Source organism: Herpailurus yagouaroundi, unplaced genomic scaffold (assembly GCF_014898765.1).
Source record: "Herpailurus yagouaroundi ecotype Mexico unplaced genomic scaffold, PumYag 28, whole genome shotgun sequence".
Taxonomy (NCBI): domain Eukaryota; kingdom Metazoa; phylum Chordata; class Mammalia; order Carnivora; family Felidae; genus Herpailurus; species Herpailurus yagouaroundi.
Window position 1 is genome coordinate 89,707,936 of NW_024412376.1, and position 23,401 is coordinate 89,731,336.

The window sequence follows — 23,401 nt, forward strand, 5'->3', positions numbered from 1 at the left end:
TGAGCCCCCCAGGCGCCCCTGTTATATTCCTTTTAAGTTTGGATCACCTCCCCACATTCCCAAATTCCCACTCCTGTGGTTGCAGTGTTGGAAAATGTATTTGAGAATTCCTTTTATGTGGAGCTTTTTTGCTGGATTCATTTCCTCTGGGACATATTTATGCTTTTTATCACAATCATTTTTCCCATTTACATTTGTCTTCATGAAGCAGAACTATACACTTCACTGCCTGTGCATGAGTTGAGTAACAGATGCTCAGTGATCGATCACCAACAAACTTTGAAAAGAAGTGACATGATTGCTTTCTAATCATGATGCATGTCTTTTAGTTATGTCGTGATTTGTGGACCGAAGACCTAGCAGAGAAGTTAAAACTTCATGTAATGGCACTGAATGTATGTGATAACTGAAAATTGAATTTTTGGAGGACGTGTGTTATTTAACTGATCCGTGGTAACTGAAATTTCTGTATATGCGAATCATGCAAAGTCGGGACTGCCTGTATTCTCTGCTTAAACTGGACTGTCATAATTCTGTCGGAGTTTCTGAGACTGGAGTTAAATGAATTAATATTCATCACAAAACAAAGTGAAAGTCTAATTATCTTGTTTAGTTTGCCGGTGCATGTTATTTTCTGACATGATTCCTGGGTCAACCATTTAAGAAAATTTTTTAACAGAGATACAGAGAAAGAGAGAGAGAGAGAGTGAGAATGAGTGGGAGAGGGGCAGATAGGAAGACACAAAATCTGAAGCAGGCTCCGGTTCTGAGCTGCCAGCGCGAAGCCTGTCGCAGGGCTCAAACTCATGAACGGCGGGATCATGACCTGAGCTGAAGTCAGACGCTTAACCGACTGAGTCACCCAGGTGACCCTGGGTCAAACATTTTTATTTGTTTGTGAACTATTACAATTCTCGTCTTCTGCATAATTGCTATTACTATTTTGTAAATGTTAAGTATGACCATGTAGCACTCAGAAAATTCTGAACAACATGGAGACATTTTTTTTTTTGAAAAAATTTTTTTTCAACGTTTATTTATTTTTGGGACAGAGAGAGACAGAGCATGAACGGGGTAGGAGCAGAGAGAGAGAGAGGGAGACACAGAATCGGAAACAGGCTCCAGGCTCTGAGCCATCAGCCCAGAGCCCCACGCGGGGCTCGAACTCCCGGACTGTGAGATCGTGACCTGGCTGAAGTCGGTCGCTTAACCGACTGCGCCACCCAGGCGCCCCAACACGGAGACATTTTTAATGCGTTTGCATTATACATATTAGTTAAAAGCAAGGTATAGCATTTTTAAAACCTTATTTTGAAATACAGTAAAACCTTGGATTGCGAGTAACTTGTTCTGTGGGTGTTCTGCAAGACAAGCAAATATTTCTAATAAATTTTAACTTGATAAACAAGTCATGTCTTATAAGTAGTATGTGATGCCTAATGTCACATGATCACGACTACCACAGTGGTTGTTGAAATTCACTTTGATACACAAGTTCTTTGGATTACAAGCATGTTTCCAGAACAAATTATGCTCCAAACCCAGGTTTTACAGTAATCACAGATTCATAGGAAATTTCAAAGGGGAGTAAGGGAGGTTCTGTGTACCTCTCACCCAGTTTTCCTCGGTGGTTACATCTTATGTAACTACAGCACAATATCAAGACCTGGAACACACACTGGCACAACGTATGTGTATAGTTCTGTCATTTTATCACCTGTATAGATTGGTGTACCACCCAGGCAAGATGCAGAGCTAGTCTATCACCACGAAGTGCTCCTTCATGCTACTCCTTCAGAGCCATACCCACCTCTTCCCCTCCTCCCACCCATCTTTCACACCTGGCGACCACTGGTCTGTACTTTTGTCCTTTCAGAACTGACCACAGTTTTATTTTTTTCATTGCTGAATAGTAATCTGTGTGTGTAATATACGTTTCAATTTTGTCCGTATATTAAACAATTATATAAATTGTTCCATATTATTTTATCTTTTTGCAATTCCCAGAGAACTCAAGATGATGTTTATGAGATTCATCCATCTTGATCATTGCTGATCTATTTTATAAATAGCCTATAGTTTTAAGCATCCAATTCGAGAATCTTTTAACTCTTAAAATCTATTTATACTATAGCCACTACTAGAATATTTTTATTGATTTATAGTATTTTATATTTAATTTTCGATTTACTTTTCACTTGTTTCTCTTTTTTGCTTTCTTTTTTATTTTTTTTTTTTATATTTAAAAAAAAATTTTTTTTTTCAACGTTTATTTATTTTTGGGACAGAGAGAGACAGAGCATGAACAGGGAAGGGGCAGAGAGAGAGGGAGACACAGAATCGGAAACAGGCTCCAGGCTCTGAGCCATCAGCCCAGAGCCCGACGCGGGGCTCGAACTCACGGACCGCGAGATCGTGACCTGGCTGAAGTCGGACGCTTAACCGACTGTGCCACCCAGGCGCCCCTCTCTTTTTTGCTTTCTTTTGGAAAGACTTGATTTATAATTTTATTTCTCTCATTTTATTTGAAGTAATACATTTTTTTCTGTTCTTCCAATGAATACCTCACCTTTTTAAATATGCATAGCTGTATCAAAAAATCTTTAAGTTAAGGCGTGCTGGGGGGCTCAATCAGTTAAGCATCTGACTTCGGCTCAGGTCACAATCTCACAGTTTGTGAGTTTGAGCCCTGCATTGGGCTCTGTGCTGACAGCCCAGAGCCTAGAGCCTGCTACAGATTCTGCGTCTCCCTCTCTCTCTGTGCCCCTACCCAGCTTGCACTGTTTCTCTCCTTTCTCTCTCTCTCAAAAATAAACATAATTAAAAAAAATCTTTAAGTTAGTACATATCTTTACATTTTTTGCAAACTTGTAGGATACCTTCCTTGGATCACGACCTCGAATTTTTATGTGAGTATTCTATTTCCATCACTGGTTTTTGCTAACTCCCACTCTGGTAGTCTTTACTGTCATTGCTTCCACTGATTTACATTTCAGTGTCTTTTTTCTCCATTCTTTCCTGAAATCTTCTGTAGTTTATTACTGTAATTGATTTATTCTTCTTACTGTGATTTATTTATTACTAAAATTTTTTGGTGTGATTTGCAAGTGACAAAAATGATCTAGTCTATGAGAATATATTTACATCATCTTTTCTCTCTTAATTTTTTTATTATAGGAATTTCAAACATATAGAAAAGTAACTAAAGAACTATGTACACCCATATGTCTATCACCTAGACTAAAAATTTTGTTAAGTTTTTGGCATATGTGCACTCTCTTCTATACACACTCATGTGCGTGCACACACACACACACACACACACGCACGTTAGCTAAACAACCTAAAAATAAATTCACAGATATCTTGATACTTGATCCCCAAATGCAAATAGCTTAGTATGCTTCTCTAAACTAAAGAGAGGTCTAATACATATAAAATGTCATTAACATATATAAAAATTTTAGCAACCATGCTCTAATATCAACTAGTACTGAGTATACAGATTTTGTCAATTTTTCCAAATTTTTCAATATCTTTTTTCAAACTGGGATTCAACCAAAATCTACACATTGCATTTATCTGTTATATCTCTTAAATCTTCTTAATCTAGCAAAGGGTCTATGCCTTCACTATTTTCATGACATTCATTTTTGAGAATGACCCACTCATTGAATTTGCTTGATTACTTCTTTATGGTGTCAATTAACTTATTCCTCTATTTTTTGTATTTCCTATTACCTGTTCATATATACCTTTGAGTGATATTGGAGCTGGTATAGAATTCAAGGCTGACAGTTATTTTTTGTTTGCTAACAGTCTAATTTATATTCCTTTGCAGACAATCTGTCTTCTCTCTGACTCCTTTTAATATTTTTTTCTGCTTTGGTATTCTATAGTTCCAGCAAGAGGTATTTTGGAGTAGATTTATATTTTTATTGTGCTTTGGGTTCTTTGTGGTTTTTAAATCAAATGGTTCTTGTCATTCATTAATCATAAAATATTAATCATAAAATTGAATATTATCAAACGTCATCTCATTGAATATGTTTTTTTTTTTGTTTTTGTTTTTCAAGTTTATTCATTTTGAGAGAGTGCAAGTGAGGGAGTGGCAGAGAAAGAGAAGGGGAGAGAGAGAATCCCAAGCAGGCTCTGCACTGTCAGTGCAGAGGCTCAAATTCAGGAACCCTGAGATCATGACCTGTGTGGAAGTTGGACACGTAACAGATTGAGCCAACCAGGCTCCACTCATTGCATATGTTATGACTTTAGTCTTCTCTCTTTCTGGAACTCCTATATCTTGTATGGTGGACATTTTCATTTTATTTTTCCATGTTTCATCTGTTCTCTTTCATATTTCCCCTTCCCTTACCTCTTTCACTCTGTTATCCCTGGGTAGTTTCTTCAGAACTATCCTCCAGTTCTCTAATCTAAATCTCAGCAACCCCATGTACTTTGTTATTCATTCATCCTCAATTTTTAAAATTTCAATCTCGAGTTCCAAAATTCTTCTTTTTATTTCTTTTTTTTTTTACAGAAGCTCTATTCCTTTTTTCCTATATCTTGATTTTTTAAATCATGTTCTGTTCTTTCCTTGTAGTTTTGGCTCTTTTTATTATTTCCTTAATAACTTAAAATATACTTATTTTATAGTTTATTTAACATATTTTCTAAAGATTTTAAGTAATTTCTACATTCAACATGGAGCTCAAAGTCACAACTCTGAAATCAAGATTCACATGCTTCACCAACTGAGCCCGCTATATGCCCCTCTCATTTTATTTATTTATTTATTTATTTATTTATTTATTTAATTTTATGTTTTATTTTTTTTCAGGTAAACAAATATGTTTATTTACAAACATATTGAGTTATGTTGAATTCAAGAATTTGATCCATTTTTCAAAGAAACTGCACCTCTTAAAATGCTCCTTTTCACATCTTTTTAATGGATTCATTGCAACATCCTTATTTCTTAAGCAGTCGGTGTCTTACTATTAAAAAAAAAAAAGGTGCAGCAAATCCAGATCCAAAGTATGCAGTCATCATAATTCATAACTGCCTCTTGTTTTCCACTGAAAATGGCACACTCTTCCCTGGGCCCTCCACATGGTGGCTCCTTGGGACCACAGAGGTTGTGAGACGCTCTCTCCCAACATAGTGCTGTTGGGACTTCTGCGAAAGGCGCAGAGACCCAAAATGGTAGAAATTCATCTTATTTGATTTTCTGAAGCTTTTGGGTTCTAATCCCCCCGTTGATTGTATTGCTTACTGTATTAGGCTTGGAATTTGGGGTTCAGGTCAGCTTTATTGATGATTGTGTGTATATTTGTCCAGGGCCAGAGAATAATGCTGAAGGAAAACAACCGTCAATCTAGATTTCTACAGTGTTGATGCAGAGTAGCCTTGCATTTTCCTCTATCAGGTTTTTCAAATTTAAGAGTTGGGAATACATCTTCATGCTGATATTTTCCCTATTCCATAAGATAACATAAACTGAATCTTCACTTTCTCAAATGGATTTTTACTTTTAGAATCCTGTTAGAGCCTTTGGAAGAGATGGTGTCTTTTTTTTTTTTTTTTTTTTTTGTCTCTGGAACTTTGGGGTGGAAAGGTTGTCTTACATTGAAGGGTCAGCCCCTTGGGGCCCTAACTTCAGGAAATGTCTTGTTTCCACCTCTTTATAGTATGTGCATTCAAGGCCACATCTCTTGCCCCATGTGGAAATTGAAACCTTTGCTTCTGGGCCCTAGGTCATACAACTGCACTACTTCTCTCTGACTGATTTCATTTGTCTCGTAAGTTGCTTGTTTGGGCTCCTCCCTGGCACCTAGATGTTTACGTTTCTTTCATTTGACCTCAGCTATGTATGTTTGTCTTTCTGTTACAGTTGTACTTAGCATTTTAATATTTTTAGTATCTTTAAATTTTATTTTATCTTAAGGCTACTATGTTCAAAGTCAGCCAAATATTAATTGTAAGTATATGGAAACATTGAGATTGGCGAAAATTTTATTTTTCACTGATACACTTGGTATTTCAGAATAAAACGTTTAAAGGGTGATACAAAACTTATTTTCATACATACTATAAACTGGGAAAATATGGGAATGTAAAATAAATTGGGAAAACAAGTGCCATGGATGTTAACACTCAGATGTTGAATTCACAAAAATAAAGGTCTTGCCATACTATTTCCAATGTTAAAGTGATTTAATTATATTTTCAATTGTAAATCAATCCAGTTTCTTATAAATAAGGGTTGGACTGGGAAGTGGGAGGTCATAATAGGGAGCAATATAGTTACAGGTAGCTTATCATAACTTTGAGTTTCAGTTATTTTTTCCTTTGACAATTAAGGCAATAGTTCATTTTTGATGCCAGAGATGTATGTCTAGTGGAAAGACATTCCAGGGGAGATACAGGTACATGAAGAAAAAGCAAGAGCACAGTGCATGTAAACAATATCATTTCCAAAGAAACATGAGTTCAGAATAAAGTCTCTTCCTCAAATGGAACAATATTTCAACCTCTGTCATTACACAATAAGATGGGTCAAGAGGGATAACAAATGACCCAATCTTTTTAAAAATCTTGTTGAGGGGTGCATGGCTGGCTCAGTTGGTGAACATCTGACTCTTGATCTTGGGGTTGTGAGTTCGAGCCACACACTGAGTGTAGAGATTACTTAACAAAATTTTTTCTTTAAGGTTTATTTATTTTTCAGAGAGAGAGAGAGAGCAAGTGAGTGAGTGGGGTTGGGTAGAGAGATAGGGAGGCACATAATCCGAAGCAGCCTCTGTGCTCTGAGTGGTCAGCAAAGAGCCTAACATGGGACTCAACCTCTCAAACCATAAGATCATGACCGGAGCCGAAGTCAGGCGCTTAATTGACTGAACCATCCAGGTGCCCCATAAAAAAAATAAAATCTTAAAAAAAAAAAAAAAAGGATCTTGTTGAAGAAAAAGTTAGACATTTTTCAAATGAAAATATTTATACTGAAAAAAGACCTTGAATTGTGTAGCTAAGAGTTTAACATCTATTTTAAAATTTTTGTTTTAAAGTAAACTCTATCTCCGACATGGGGCTAGAACTCATGACCCCAAGATCAAGAGTCTCATGCTCAGACTGACTGAGCTAGCCAGGTGCCCCAAAATGAGAGTAATTTTATTTATTTAATATTGTTTTTTAAGTAAACTTTACAACCCACATGGGGCTCAAATTCATGACCCCGATGGGGTGACTGGGTGGCTCAATTGATTAAGCCTCCGACTGGCTCAGGTCATGATCTCATGGTCCATGAGTTTGAGCCCCATGTCCAGCTCTGTGCTGACAGCTCAGAGCCTGGAGCCTGGTTCAGATTCTGTCTCCCTCCCTCTCTCTCTGCCCCTCCCCTGTTTTTTCTCTCTCTCTCTCTCTCAAAGATAAATAAAATATTTTTTAAAATTTTTAAAAAATTAATGACCCTGAGATCAAGAGTCACATGCTCTACTGACTGAGCCACCCAGGCGCCCTTAATGGCATCTAATTAATTAATTAATTAATTTTCAACAGCATCTATTTTAAAATTAGAATCACTCTGCATTCGAGCTCTGCTACTACCTCTGTCGCTTTTGGGAAAATAACATAAATTCTCTCTCAGTTTACTTATCTATAAAAAGACAGTAATAATAAACTCCCATGTTGCTACTGGGAATTAAAATGGCACGCTCATAAAAAAAATAAAGTGACGTATTCATAAAATACCCTGTGTACAACACTTCGCACAGTGCCTGCATGCAATGGTCACTAACTCAATAGCTACTACTGTGAAATCAGCACAGAGATTTCTGAATCACTAGAGGTGAAAAAGGCTCCAGGAGACTAGAAATGTGAGAAGCTTATCTCTTAACTAGCTAGCTCAAATTCTGGGATTTCTTAGGCACAACAAATAGAAAGATATTATTCTTATAGCTTGAAAATATTGTGGTGGGAATTTTCTTATTATGAGAATTGCAATTTACAGAAAACTAAGCCTTATTTGAGAAGGAAAGAGAAATACTGCTTTTTGTGAATAAGCCTCTATGGGTGCTCTATGTTAATGTGTTTGTTCTGGTAGAAATACTTTTATTGTTACCTACTTGGGATAAAGATTGTAAAGGGAAAGTTTTCAGGCAGCCATAAATCTTTTTTTCCCTCGGGTCAAAGAGTTTCAATAATTTTTGAAAAAGTTTCGATAATTTTTGTAATGATTAGAAAGCATACTGCCTATGAGTAAAGAAGTCTATTCTTTGCTTTTAATTTGCCTACCCATTTTTCTAAGCAAATTTGTTTAGGGAAAAAAAAGTCTGTTCTAGACTTGGAAAAAAACTTATAACTATCTTACTCTTTTGAAAAGGCAGTGGTGACATTGAGTCACCTGAGCTCCATCTCTGGGCAACAGTGACAAATGGTCACTTGCAGTGCAAAGATCAAGTGCTGAGAGTGTGAGGTCAGCTGCTTTACACGACACCTAATGGGACTGTCATTTCTCAGGATCCCCAGCCAAAGGCAGGGTGGCGACATGGTGTACCCATCACTAAGGTGCCATGTCTGGCATCTAAATGGAGCTCAGTAATTCCAGTGGAGCCAAGTTATTAGAGATCTAATTGCCATTGTCTAATAAATTCTTTTGAGGTCTTTGTGTTGGTTCACTTAAATATTCAATGTATCTGGCTTGAAGCAGTTATTAAAAATGTAATTGTTTTGTAAATTTTTATCTTTCAATTCCAAAACACCCTCATGAATTAATAAACAGTGTTCAGATAAAATAAGAATATTCATCAATAATGCAAGATTTTCTGTGTCATTGGGGGGTGTAACCTTACTACGCTGTTGATCAGAAACTCTGGGGAAATAACATATCTCTTGTAATACACTTCCATCTTGGATATTCTAGATCATGTTTAGCTGGAGAGTTTTTACTCTGAATGAAAATGTTTTTATTCATATCTTATTACCAGTAGAGTTTATTTGAACTCATCATCATCCTAAGTTTATTTTCAGTTATTACTTTCTGGCTTGCCTCTCCAAAGCTAGCTATGAATACACAGTGGACTTTAAAATAGCAAGGCTATTTTGTTTTAAACTGAGCAATGATAGCCTTGTTCCCAGCTAGGGAAATAGAACATAAAGCTTCCCAAGGCATTTACATGTTTCCCAAAAGACTGACCCATAGTCAACAAATGGGGAAATATAAAAACTTCTCCAAAGGGATGGGTGCTTCCTTAAGTGAACTGATTGACAGCTCTGGGCTTGCCCAGTGACACTGTCATCTGAGGGACCCTACACTTTTTTTCCCAGGTTTTCTGAAGTCTCTCGGGTATCATAAGGGGACAGACCCCTGTGGTACTGCCAGGGCCCTCTCTGTCAGAGGGCTAAGACCTGGACTAATTCATTGCAGTGCAGTTTAATTAAACTGCACCAGAGTTGTTTCCCTGGTAAAATAAGTGTGGGAAGAGAATGTGTGTCAAAAGGGACATGCCCCTTACTGTGTGTGCTTTATTGTTACACCGCAGCTAATATATTGTGGGAATTCCCATGGAGTCAATGATAAACTGTATTATCGAGCTCCATAAAATAGGCATTCTACTAGTGCAGGTTACTGTAGCTCACAATTCTATTAATCCTTCTAATTTATTATATTATAGCTGTATGTGAGGTCTCATAAATTTATTATACCCCTTTCATCTAAAAAAACCCCACCATGCTTGTTTCTCCTCTCAAATAAAACCTTTTATTATTTGCTGTGTCTGTCTCTAAAAATGTAATAGCCCCTTGTAAGAAAATATAATTACTGGCTGAGAAATGTAAACTGCATTTGACATGTCTTCTACTCTAAAATTAAAAAATTCTATTAAACCTTGCTATATGTGTACAAATACTGGTACATGAAGACCCATCAGCTTTTTGTTTCCAGTTTTCTGGCAACAACTTCCTATAAATGACATCTTTAGTATTTTTACTGTTTTCATCATTTTGTTTATGATAAAGGAATTTACTTATAGTATTCTCTCCTCTTTATCATTTACACCAGAAGTCAGCAGAAGGGCAGACGTAACATCTGCTTTGTTCACGTCTATATCTCCAATGCCAAGTACGATGCCTGGCATATATTAGAGGCTCAATAAATAGATGTTAAATAAATGAAGAGGTGAATGAAATAGAAAATTCTGTGAGTGTCTGTGCAAATCTTCATAGGATTTTTACCTATATATTCATTAACATGTTTACTAATAACAGCTTATTTTTTATCAGTTGCTATTGCACAAAGATTTGGCTTACTGCCTAAAAGGATATCTAAAATATGCAGGAAAAATATGCAGGCATAAGTTTATTAAGTTATGAAATTTCAGTTGCTACTTTCAGATTACATTTTCACTTAGTTTTAGAAGCCTTGATGCCTCAAAATAAGCTACACCTTGTACACTGAAAGTAAGCTAGAGATTCCATGGGCTGGCCCTCGTGTGATATGAAGAAATGTAAATGGAGCGACACTTCATATCCATTGCTGATCAGATTCATACCTGTCCTGTTTGTAAATGAGATGAGATGAGCTTAGAAATATTTTAATAAATAATTGAATACATATTTGAATAAATAAATGTTTATTTATTGAGAGAGAGAGAGAGAGAGAGAGAATGAGTGGGGAGGGGCAGAGAGAGAGGGAGAAAGAGAAAGAGAGAGAGAGAAAGAGAGAGAATCCCAAGTAGGCTCCATGGCCAGGGATGGGCCTGGCACAGGTCATGATCTCATGACTGTGAGATCATGACCTGAGCCAAAATCAAGGGTAGGATGCTTATCTGACTGAACCACCCAGGCACCCCAGAAATATTTGAATTTCAATCAGGCACCTTCATTTTGTTATCCTGAAGTAAAAACCTAAGTGATGATGGACACAGGACTGGACATAGAATAGATCTCTATCTACTCTAAGGTACTATCTCAGATCCCAGGTGAACAGTGAAAATTACCAAAAGTCTTTTCAGCAACTCTTGCTTAGAGCAATGTGTATGAAGGGCAGTGATGGATAGTTTCAGTACAGGTGGTCAGACATCAGAAAAGGAATGAAGACAATTGGTATTGTGAGCATTTTATTAGAAACTCAAATCAAGCTTGGAAATGGAATTGCTGTTTCATTGAAAAACATTTCTGTTATGACACACTTTGGTAACAATAATGAGTTTGGCTAATGTTCTAATGGCTAAATTCCCCATGTTTCTGTTTTGCAAATGAAAACAAATCTTCCATTTGATATCATTGTTTTTCCCATCATAAGAAGTAAAAAAAAAAGTCTTAGAACAAATGTAATAAATATGCTCTGAACGGATAACCTGGGTGGTCCCAGTGACACCTCTTAAGTCACCATGGTCCTGGATGCCAGGGCAAATGTATAGGCAGTATAGGCAGTATCTTGTCATGACTGAGATCAAACTTGTTTAGTGCTTACTGAGAGTTATGTGGCATAGTGGAAGGGCAGGATTTTTAGAATGTCATCACTTCTGGATTTGAATCTTATTAGTTCTACCACTTAATAACTGCACATGCAAGAAAATTACTCAGTCTGTCTAAGCCTTCATAATAGAATTTTAATGAAAATTATACTCGATAGCGTATGCCATGTGCTTAGTGTATTTCCCTGCACATAGTACCTTCTCAATAAGTAATCATAATTATTCACCATTATTATCTTTGCCCCCAAGATAGGGATTGTAAAGGATAGTATGGCAAATCTTCCCGCAAAGATTTCTATAGAAAAGGTTTCTTACTATTGGATTATTAATTACCTTTTCACTTGAATTTACATACTACATCTCTAAAGAGCAATGAATTAAATTGTAGATTATAAGGGGAGCAACCCTGCTATTAATCTACTCTGAGGTTTTGACGAGCTTCACTCTTCACTTGCTGTACTTTCAAAATAGACCAACTACTTCTCCATAAAGCACATGAGCGGTAGCTGTTTAGGTCATTACTTCATTTTTTTTCTTCTTCTTCTTTTTTTTTTTTTTTTTAAGTAGCTGCCACTTGAACTCATGACCCTGAAATCGAGACCTGAGCTGAGATGGAGAGTCAGACTCTTAACCAACTGAGGCACCCAGGCGCCCCTCCACTTTTAATTTGCGTATATATATGTTTAGATACTGCACTAAGGAAAATGTACTCTACTTATTCTCAAACTACAGAATTAATGTTCTCAGGGATATAAAACTGAGCTTCTAGAACTTTACACCACTGTATCAAGTGTGGTACCTGCATTATTTTATTGAATCTTTACAATAAATCTAAGAGGAGGGTACAGTTATTATCTCTGACGGATGGATTAGGACACTGAAGGTTAGAAAAGCTGTGTAACTTGCTCTAGATCATACGTGTGGCAAATGGTAAAGCAGGGATTGAAGAGGTAGTAATCACTCCAAGTCTGTGTTTCTGACTCTGCCTTGTAGTATCTGCCTCCTGCATCCCACCCCCACGCAGGCTCTTTCTATTTCACTGGACAGTATCTAGTCAATACAAGCTTCTGGTCAACTCATGGAAGATATAAAGCTTAGAAGAGGTTGATCAGCCTTGGGAATAGCATGGGGGAGGGGGAGTCAAATTCTTTAGAACCACTGTCTTAATGTTTACTTGAAGATGAGATTTCTTACTCTTGGAAGCACATGCACATTTAAGTTCTTGCTGTCGTATAGCCTGCTGTAAATCAAATATTGAACATGAGTGATTTCTTATACATTTTGAAGGGATGCTTTTGCTCTTTAAAAAAAAACAAAGTGGAGTCTAATAATACGTAAATAAAATAAATAAGAAAACACATTGATGACTTTATAGACTCCTTTTAATAAAAAAATAAAAAATGACATTTAATCTCTATAATCTGAAAGCATAGATGATTTCTGTATGGACAAAACTAACGTAGTCTTTATAAAATAGTGTTTTCAATTCTGGTACAAAAAATACGATCAATATGATAAAGATGTGAAATTAGAAGTTTTTTCTAATGCTGTTTTTCATTTTGATGATAGAAAAATAGAATTAGTATAAATATATATTTAAGGATTTTAACTCAGTAACAATGCAAATTACCATTCTGGTTGTTTAGAAATGTCAGTAAGAGCTCAATTGTTCCTGCACTGATATAAAAGAGCATTTTTTGACAGTGATTGACATCAGCAATTTGCATACTGTGTCACTGAGAAGTGAGCAAAACTTTTTTCCTATTTCAGTACATATTTTATGAAGTTTAGTAGATTTATATAAGGTATTATGTGGAGTAATTTGAGTTTTAAAAATTTATTGCGTACTAGAGTAGATGCTATTGGAATTAGTATATTGAAGATAGTTTGCTAAAGTAATTTCAAAATATGGCATTTTCCTAGCTTTGAAGTGAAATGAGATTGATAAATATCAAATTAGTATTTTTACTTTAATCTTAAAATTCGTTTCTATGTACCATTAAGGTATAACATTTGGTATGGGAGAGCTTTAAATCATATGAATCGTTACAAGGGAGAAATCATGCTATGGCATGGTAAAATAGCACACTGCAGAAAGACCAATAATTCTTAGAAATGAAAGAGACATTGTTTTAGCACTATTTCTTTATTTGCGAAAATAACTATTTTGCTTTCAATACATAATAAGTCAACTTAAAGGCAATCCCTACACTTTGCCAATTCAAAGAGAGCCACCTCATTTGGTACCTGCCGTTCTGTTATTTTATATCTGAGCTAGCCTTTGACTTGTTGTATGTTGCTCTGTTCTTAGGTGGCATCACAGTTGTAAGTTAGGTGCCTGCATTCTTAGGACTTTTCATGTGATTTATGTGAAACCTGTGTACAATCTCTTGCCTTCTTCTGGTACGTAACCCAGAGTAAGAGTGAGCATCTGGAGATAGAAGGCCCGGTAGAAGAACAGCCTGACCTTTGACCTGCTTGTGACATACTGTATAAAGATTTTGGGAAATGCTGTCTAGGATAATCCATCATCGAGCAATTTAGTATAACCTTGCTGACCCTGTTCTCCCAGCACAAGTGTAATCCTGGTGCAGCCAGTGTTTGAAAACATTTGTATTTACTGAATAAAGACATGTAGCCCACAGAGCAATAAAAACACAAAATGTGAGTCTGCCAAAGAAAGTAAGGAGTAGATATGTGAAAACGCTGCTTCGTGTAAAAGCTGCTCTGTAGCTGTTGAAAAGTCTACAGACAACAGACACTGGGAACAACTTTTCCACGCCGATGAATGAGGCCTTGCAAGTGAGAACAAATGCTATTTTTCTCTTGATTGTCAGCACAAGTGTGACACTCATTTACATCTCTAAATGTACTTTGTAGTTGCAATAACTTCCTATGTTGATGTGAAAGATATTCAGAACAAATTAAAAAACATGAATGTAGGTTGAATTAAGTGAAAGAGAGAAACAAGAACCAGGCCAGGAATAGAAACTTTTGCCATGTGAAAGGTAAACAGTGAGAAGAGGTGGCTCTAACTAAGATCCCTGGGAAAAAGGCACAGGATTTACATGACCTGAGGAAAAACCAGAGTATTCAATTTCGGCTGCCTTAGTTCAACCGGCCTTCAAATCTCACCTGATTGACTGAAACTGCTTTCATTTGTATTTGGCATCCAGCTTGACTGCCCTCCAAATAATACCTCAACCTGCAGCAGAATGCATCTTTCTAAAGGCCTACTTCTCAGCTTTGAAATCAAAGCAAAACAAAAACTAGCAAAACATAAACAAAAACTCTTCAGTGCTTCACCGTTAGCCTGTCTGCTGCTGTCCCACCTCATGGTTTTCCGTGATCTTACGGCTACAGCCTCGCTTTCTCTATTGCTACCTCATGCTCCAGCCATATTAAACTCGTAATTCTCCAAAAATGCCCTCTTTCTCTTTCACACCCAAATCTTGCCTTCTCTCAGGCTGGACCTTTTATCCCACCTTCTTATCCTTCAGGTCTTGGCCTCATACTTCACTTTCCTAAAAGGCCTCGCCTCTTCCCTCCCCCCTCCCTCCCCCCCCCCCCCGACCCCCCACGCCCCCCACGCCCATTGGGTTAGATACCTTATGTGTACTTCCAGTGTTTGTGTGGGTAGTATTGTCTCTACTTTACCGAAGAGGAAATGGAAAACCCGAGAGCCTTACTTGCCTGCAGAGTTTTACACGCCTGCAAAATGTCAGGACCAGACTTTAAATTCAAGACTTCTGGCTTCCATCTAGAGCCCATTTCTTTAATCCACAGCGACTTCTCATATGCTTCACTTTACCTGGTTAAATATGGGTTTAGGTAGAATTGTTTTCAGTTCCCTGAAAGGTGTATGGGGCTTCATCCCTCTATTTTTTTTACACATTTCTTTACACATTTCCCACCCATAGGTTAGCTTTGTGTTGGTGTCCACCCAGGAAATCTTACTTATTTGTCAAGACCCAGTTGCAGATTGTGAAGCATTATTCTTACATCCACCCTCTTCTTCAGGCTTACTGTGTTACTTTGTCCTCACCATTGTTGTGGGGCTTCAGGATTTCAACTGAACTGGGCTATTATATGTTTATCTCTCCTGTTAGACAGTGAGTTTTTTGTGGCAAAGATTTACTTCAGTCATTTCTATTTCTGCTAGCACCCAGTACACTGCCCAATACATGGCAGATTCAGTATTTTAAATTGCGTCATAGGGGGGCTCCTGGGTGGCTGAATCAGTTAAATGTCGGACTTTGGCTCAGGTCATGATCTCATGTTTCACAGGTTTGAGCCCTGCATCGGGCTCTGTGCTGACAGCTCAGAGCCTGGAGCCTGCTTTGGGTTCTGTGTCTCCCTCTCTGTCTGCCCTTCCCCTACTTGCATTCTGTCTCTGTCTCTCTCCCAAAAATAAAAATTAAAAAATATAAATTGCATCATGGAAGCACATGTTGATGACACCTGCATGTTCGCTTCTCATGCTTTCTCTTCAAGACATCATGTAAATCACCCAGCTTATAATTGTAGACTGTCGTTGGGTTGTAAGGTATGACTTCTCTTTGCCTAAAACAGGACCTTACAAGACTCGTCATAGCTTCCAGTTCCAAGACCTTGTCCCAGGAACTAGGTTTTTACACAGGTTCTCTCTGGTGGGTAGGGGTTTGATTACTGATATTTCTGTCTTCATACATTGATAAAATGAGATTTCAGGGATGAATAGAGGTCTCTCCTGTCTCTATTACACACACACACACACACACACACACACACACACACACACACATTCACTGACATAGTCTCTCCAAACTCTTCTTCAGTCTGGGGAAATAAGAGCTGTATGACTAGAGGAAGAAGGTAGAGAATGAGGAAGAGCCTTTTAAGTGTCTTTACAGGGTAGGACAAGTTAACCAGAGGAACCAAGTTTTTTTTGCGACTGAGCAACGGGATATAAGAATTTTCCTTTCTCCTGTCTGCTCTTCCCAATTTCCCATCTCTGTTTTTGAGATTGCCCTCCAGTTAGGCAATGGAGTCAGAGGGAGCTGCACTGGTGGAGAAACCACTGCAGCAGCTCTAGTGTCACATGAGGAACATTTTCTCTCTGGACACAGATGCACACGGCTGCTCTCAATCCATGCTTTGCAATGTGCTTTAGTGGCTTCCTTGTTGCACTAGTTTAAAATCAAGTTGTCATTGTGTATGATGACATGAAAACGTTATGGCTTTGAGTCTTAAGTAATCACAAAATTTCCACTGAAGTATTCTTTCAAATCTCCCTTTCCTGTTTTTTTCTTTATCTGTTCACTATTGCCAGTGGAGAATAACACAATAAATCTTTGACGTTTCCTTGGAATGTGTTGGAATGTGTAGAAATGACATGAATTAGGAGCCAGAGAATCTTCAGTTAGAATCCTTCCTCCACCTTTTATAAGTGATGTACCCTTGGATAAAGTGCATCCTCATTCTGAAGCAGTTTTCTTATCTGTAAAATGGACTTAATACCATCCTCCTCACAGCTGTGGATGAAAAGAAGCAAAGACGACAGTGTTGATTTCTTGTGGGTCTAGTTCAACAAGTGCTCTTTCTTTCTTTTCCTTTCTCCTCTTTCTTCTCTATCTCTTGATTCAATTGTTAATGGGTGGTGCAAGTCCCAAACTATAGGGCATAAAGGATGGGAGAAATACGAGGTACCTACATAATAGCTCTATTGCTCTCTAGGAGTGGGTAGCAGATATGGAGAATGGTGGGGAATATGTTTTGACATTCTTTGTAAAGCTCATCATTATAAACTTTATAACGAGATTGGTTTTTTTAATTAAATTTTTTTTTATAGTTTGTGAAACTTCAGTTATAGTTCACTTTGTCCTTTGGAAATCACTAACCCAAAGAGAGGCATCTGAATTCCTTTTTAGACCCTAAATCAGTGTTTCTTAACCTTAGCTGATTAGCACATTAGGATCACTTGGACTAGTTGCAACAGTTACTTTAAAAAATTTTTTAATGTTTATTTATGTTTTTGAGAGAAAGAGACAGAGCTCGAGTGAGGGAGGGGCACAGAGAGAGGGAGACACAGAATCTGAAGCAGGCTTCAGGCTCTGAGCTGTCGGCACAGAGTCCGACATGCAGCTCGAACCCATGAACCATGAGATCATGACCTAAGCAGACATTGGATACTTAACTGACTGAGCCACCCAGGCGTCCCTAACAATTACTTTTTAAATAATAAAAATATTTTAAAGCTTCTGAAAACATACAGATTTGGGGGTCCCAATCTGGATTTACTAAGTTACAATCTCTGGGGATGAGGCTTTGGCATCAATATTAGAACAAAATTCTCTCAGTTATTGCAGTGATGGTTACAAACCTTGGCCTAAATCATAATGTCACTGTAATGTTCATGCATGTTTGATTGGCGTCATAAAATATGATAATAGTTGTGTAAAGGGACTTTTTTTTAAAAAGAACATAAACCAGGGGGAAATTAAATTGACAGAATGTAGAAAGGATAAATATTATTTAAAAACATCATCTATGACGATGACAAAATAGGATTTCCAAAGCTCCCAAAATACTATAAACATGATCCATTCCAAAGGGAAGAGGAACCATTCTCTTTCTTGTGAACCCAGGTGGAGTGGCATTGGGAGGTTGCTGATTAGATTCAGTGAAGGGTTGCAATGCGCATTTTCTCTTTTAATTAGGGAAATCAATAATAGAATCTAAATTTCTGAGAATAAGAAACTAAAAATAAAAACAAGATATGCTATATTTGAGGAAGCAGCTAAAGGAGTGTACTTATTGGTCTAAATTGAAATATTAACCCCTTGGAAACTCCTGCCATCTATTTAGTCAGAAATGGAAAAGAGCTATCAGATAACAGAGCCTATCCTCCTGAGAGCCTCCTGGATTGTGTCTCGTGCCCAGATAGAGGATAACGCTCTCCTCCCAGCCTAGAGGCCATCGTCCTAAGTACTCCCTTGGCAGGCATCCTGGAAAATTGTAGTGTTGGAAGGGCTAAGTTACTCTTCTCAGACATCTCTATTGGACATGATAAAGAAAAAAAAAAAAAACTCAAAGCACAAACTGTATACAATCCAATGTACATTTTAAAGGATGTACTAGTATTTACATAGTGGGTCAGATTTTCATTCTGTGAGATTCAAAAGAAGAAAAGAACTCTTTGAGTTGAGAATCTAGCTTATTGTTTTTAGTGATGGCGTTTAGAGACAAGTGATCCAACAGCCACTACTTTTGAAGATCGTGATTTTATAAGCAATGGAAGTTTCAAGTGTCGGTAGCCCATGTTGCACTGGTTTAAGGTGATTGTTGATAGTTATTTCAAAGTCCTCTAACACTGTTATTTGTAGAAAATAAATCTGATATAATAAGACTTTGATAAAAACAGAGAACTTCTTAGTTGACATCTATTGTCAATGCATTGACAATAAAAGGCAAAACAAAAAGAACTCAGCCTTTTTCTGGGACTCAGCTGACTGACATATCTTCAAAGTGAGGCTTGCCAAATAAATATGATTATTAGGTTACTGCATTTCCCCAAAGAACAAGTCTAAATCGTCTCAATGATAAAAGTCTTTGATATGGGGGCACCTGGGTGGCTCAATCGGTTAAGCATCTGACTTCGGCTCGTGGGTTTGAACCCTGATTCGGGCTTTGTGCTGACAGCTCAGAGCCTGGAGCCTGCTTCAGATTCCGTGTCTCCTTCTCTCACTACCCCTCCCCCGCTTGCACTCTGTTTCTGTCTCTCATAAATAAATAAATGTTAAAAAAAATTTTGGAAAAAAGTCTTGATAGATCACACACTTTTATTAACTTATTTTGGATTAGTTTAACTTTATTTTCTTTTTTTACATAGAAACCTCATCATGAATACCAATTATTAAAAAAAGCATTTCCTTACAGGCTTATTTAATTTTATTTTATTTTGCCAAACAGGTATAGTTGGGAAGATTTCAATAATCTTGGGATTGTACAAAATAATTTGTACAAAATTTCTTGTACAAAATAAATTATATCCTTTCTACAACTAGTTGTTCCTGAAACAAAGTTTATACATTTTTGTTTTAGAAAGATGCTGACCCTCAGTTAAAATTTTATTTATAGAAATGTAAATTTAAAAATCTCCCTGTAAGACATTTTCAATGCTTAAAAGTTTTGATAACTCTTAATCTTTCTCTCCTTCACTCTTGCTCACTATATAACTTAGGTTTGATGGCCAAATGCTCTTGTCACCTCAAAGGGGCTTGACTGCCGCTCGTTCTTGAGGGCTCTATTGGTTCTACTGAGCCATGACTGAGAGGTCATTTGTCATTTGGTAAGGACTCTGCTGTCCTCCCTAGAGAGAGAGAGAGAGGCATCTGTCCTGAAGAGTGAGTTCCTTGCCTGTCAGCCCTGTCAGAATTCAGAAATACAGTGGCTGTAACTTCTGTTCCAGAGAGGATACCTGGAAAAGAGTGTCACACACAATTAGCATTGGATCAAGTTTCCTTGTCACAGCCCTGGATTTTAGTGTGGGTGAAGGTTGTCGCTGCATAGCCAGAATCTGGGCAATTTAGAGCCCTCCTCTGAAGGAAAATACTTCAATTTATAAAAGATAGGTGGGGCGCCCGGGTGGCTCAGTCTATTAAGCGTCTGGCTCAGGTCATGATCTCCTGGTTTGTGAGATTGAGCCCCGCATTGGGTTCACTGCTGTCAGTGCAGAGCCCGCTTGGGATCCTCTGTCACCGCCCCCCTCATCCTCTCCTGCTTACATGTGCACACTTTCTCTCAAAAATAAATAAACATTAAACAAGTGTATGGTCATAAATTCCTACTGAAATGGTGATTAGTTTTATTAGATATATTTTTCTATAATTCATAAATTTGGTACAGCATTACTCCACAGTTAATAACTTTATTACTTTTTCATTAGAAAAGTGATTATTTACTTCAAAGTGTACCTTAATTAATTGATTTATATTATCCCTCATTTCAGAAAGAATTCCAAGTGGCTTACAGGAAATGTTACAATGAGATAAATAAAATACAAACATGAATGGAAAAGAGAGAGGAAAAGAAGATGAAGTACAAGGAAAAGAAGCTGTAATGCACGTAGAATAATCTACATATAAATTTAAGGTAACACTTTATTCAGTCCTAAATAAAATTAGAAAATCATATTTTCCTTATGAAACAAAACTGATTCAGAATTATTTTTATTAAAATAATTCATATTTTAAATTAGATGATATCACTCTGTATGTTTAATAAAAATATATATAATTAAAGTGATCTTTAGTCTGTTATGCTTTTCCAAAGTGTAGAGAAAGTCACAGCATAGAAGATATATCATATTGACTTAAGGTTACCAGAATTTTCTTATTTTATTTTTTTTAAGTAATTGCTATACCCAGCGTGGGGCTTGAACTCACCACCCCAAGATCAAGTATACGTGCTTTCCTGACTGAGCCAACCAGTTGTCCCTTACCAGAATTTTCTTAATGAGTATGTTAACTACAGTCATGGTCAAAAATATCTGAGAACATGGAACCATTCTGTATTATAAATACTTTCAGTATTCCAATGCATTTTTCATGTTGAAATGAAAATATATGGTTTCAATATATATATTGTTCTATATTTCATACTGATTCTTTTACATGTGCACATATTTTGAATAACAAAATTCTTCTGTCAGCGAAGAATTAAGAAGAAAATGTGATGCCACCACCATAGCAATATCTTTGGGAGCACTTTACAAATTTAAATCCTCCTCACAAATAAAGACAAAAACAAATATAAAAAATAAAATTACAACCAAATGACATAAAAATTATGTTTATGGCTATACACATTACTTTTAGGTTTTAAAATTTATTTTATAAAAATAAATAATTCTAGTTTTCACTAATGTCATGAAACAAGAATAAAACTCTCCCCCAGTGGGGAATTTTAATGGAAACAATTTTAAAAGAAAGAAAGAATGAGGTTTAATTTTTTTTTCTCACCAGATATCTAATCTACTTATTCCCTTAGTTTAAAATTTTTGACATCACATACTTTGTTCTTTTTTTAAAGAATTTTTAATGTTTATTTATTTTTGAGAGAGAGAGAGACAGAGTGAGAGTGGGGGAGGGCAGAGAGAGAGAGGAGACACAGAATCTGAAGAAGACTCCAGGCTCCGAGCTGTCAGCACAGAGCCCGATGTGGGGCTCAAACTCATGGACCGCAAGATCATGAACTGAACCAAAGTCAGACACTAAACTGACTGAGCCACCCAGGTGCCCCAATTAAAAAAATTTTTTTTTAATGTTTATTGGTTTTTTTTTAATGTTTATTTTTCAGAGAGAGAGAGAGAGAGTTGGATTGCAAGATGGGGAGGGGCAGAGAGAGAGGGAGACACAGAATCCGAAGCAGGCTCCAGGCTCCGAGCTGTCAGCACAGAGCCCGACACGGAGCTCGAACCCACAGACTGTGAGATCATGACCTGAGCCGAAGTCAGACGCTTAACTGACTGAGCCACCCAGGCGCCCCCACACTTTGTTCTTTTAAATAAAACATAATTAAAAGTAGGTCTAGTCACAATAAATGAGAGAAATACATGTGTATTGAATTCTACACATGAGTTATTTCATTGTTTCTGGGTACAATGAGTAATAAGAAACTCTTATGGCACAAATCTTGCACCTATATATGAGGGCTGTACAATTCAAAGAATTTAAGTATTGTAGTGGATGACTGCCTTAAGAAATAAAAAAAAAAAAAAAGGGAAAACATAGGTTAGAGAACTGCTAATAAAAAAACAAACCCATAGTATCTATTTCTATAAGAATAGTCCTTCTGCAGAGGTAGGAAACCTGTTTGAAGTCTCAAAGGAAGTCATGCAAGATGGGTGCATGACTATGGGGGAAAGAAAGCGTGGTGTCTACATGAAATAAGCATTTAAGGGAGAATATGAAACGTAACGGGAACCAGCTCTAGCTACCGCAGGAACTTCTAAGATCAGCACTGGGCCTGATACTGAATGACCGGCTAAGGAGAAGAAAGGACTTGCTTTAAAGAACCACCTTCAGCTTCAGTTACCTTATTCCTAGAGTTTATATCAAAATAAACTAGGTTCTTGTAGGGACGTGGGAATCAGTATAAAATAAATATCCTTCATATTAGGGACTGAACAACTTTAAATTCTGTTTCATAGAAAGCTCTGGAAGTTCTACATGCGTGCATGTGTGTGTGTGTGTGTGTGTGTGTGTGTGTGTCTGTTTTAAACCACTATTACTAGGCACAGACATTATAATATCATAAGGAATTCTCTGTGAAATGTTGGATAAAGAATAGGGATAGTTAAAGTGGAAAAAGTGCAAGGTTCCCAGGAAAATTTGCCTTCTGATTGAGAGGAAAATGAATTCATTTATTTTTGGTAAGCAAATATCTTTCAAATGTCTAATCAGAGTTGCATTCAGGAGGTAAAATGAGAAAATGTTGATTTCACCAGTATAGAAAAAAAACAGTAGTGTCACTAGCTCCTCATTTCATGACGAAGGCCAAACCTAAGTGACAGGCATTTGAGAAGACGGGTTCTGAACATGACCTTGTACCACACACACTGTATGGCAGAGGACGAACCACATTTCACTAGACATATTAATTTTAAGCAGAGGTGAACCCCCTCCCCCCAATCAGTTCAGCATAAGCACACAAAAAATGTCTATAGTTATTTTTATGTTATGGAATGTTAACTTGACAATGTAAATGTTAGGACAAATAGTTACTCCATACAATGCTTCACTGCTATGGCACCATTAAATGCATGGTTTATTTACTCCAACTACAGAAACCTTCGTGAGTCGTGATTTATCATTTAAATATATCTTCAAAGATGTTGATTTCAGTTCACTGTTTCTTTATGTGGTGAAGATTGAGGAAAAAGGATATGT

General features: G+C 37.0%; 2 long non-coding RNA genes across 3 annotated transcripts in view; one reads left to right on the forward strand and one right to left on the reverse strand.

Annotated features, from left to right (window-relative positions):
- LOC121032354 (uncharacterized) overlaps window positions 1-23,401 on the forward strand; it is a 173,776-nt gene that overhangs the window by 115,007 nt on the left and 35,368 nt on the right. For both annotated transcript variants that reach the window (XR_005791255.1, XR_005791254.1), the window contains exon 5: window positions 20,461-20,603. This is a non-coding gene — a long non-coding RNA (uncharacterized LOC121032354). The remainder of the gene's footprint in view (window positions 1-20,460; window positions 20,604-23,401) is intronic.
- LOC121032360 (uncharacterized) lies at window positions 4,850-16,614 on the reverse strand. Its single transcript, XR_005791257.1, has 3 exons — window positions 16,578-16,614; window positions 6,832-6,837; window positions 4,850-4,941 (listed from the first exon to the last, which is right to left on the reverse strand). It is a non-coding gene; the product is annotated as an uncharacterized LOC121032360 (long non-coding RNA).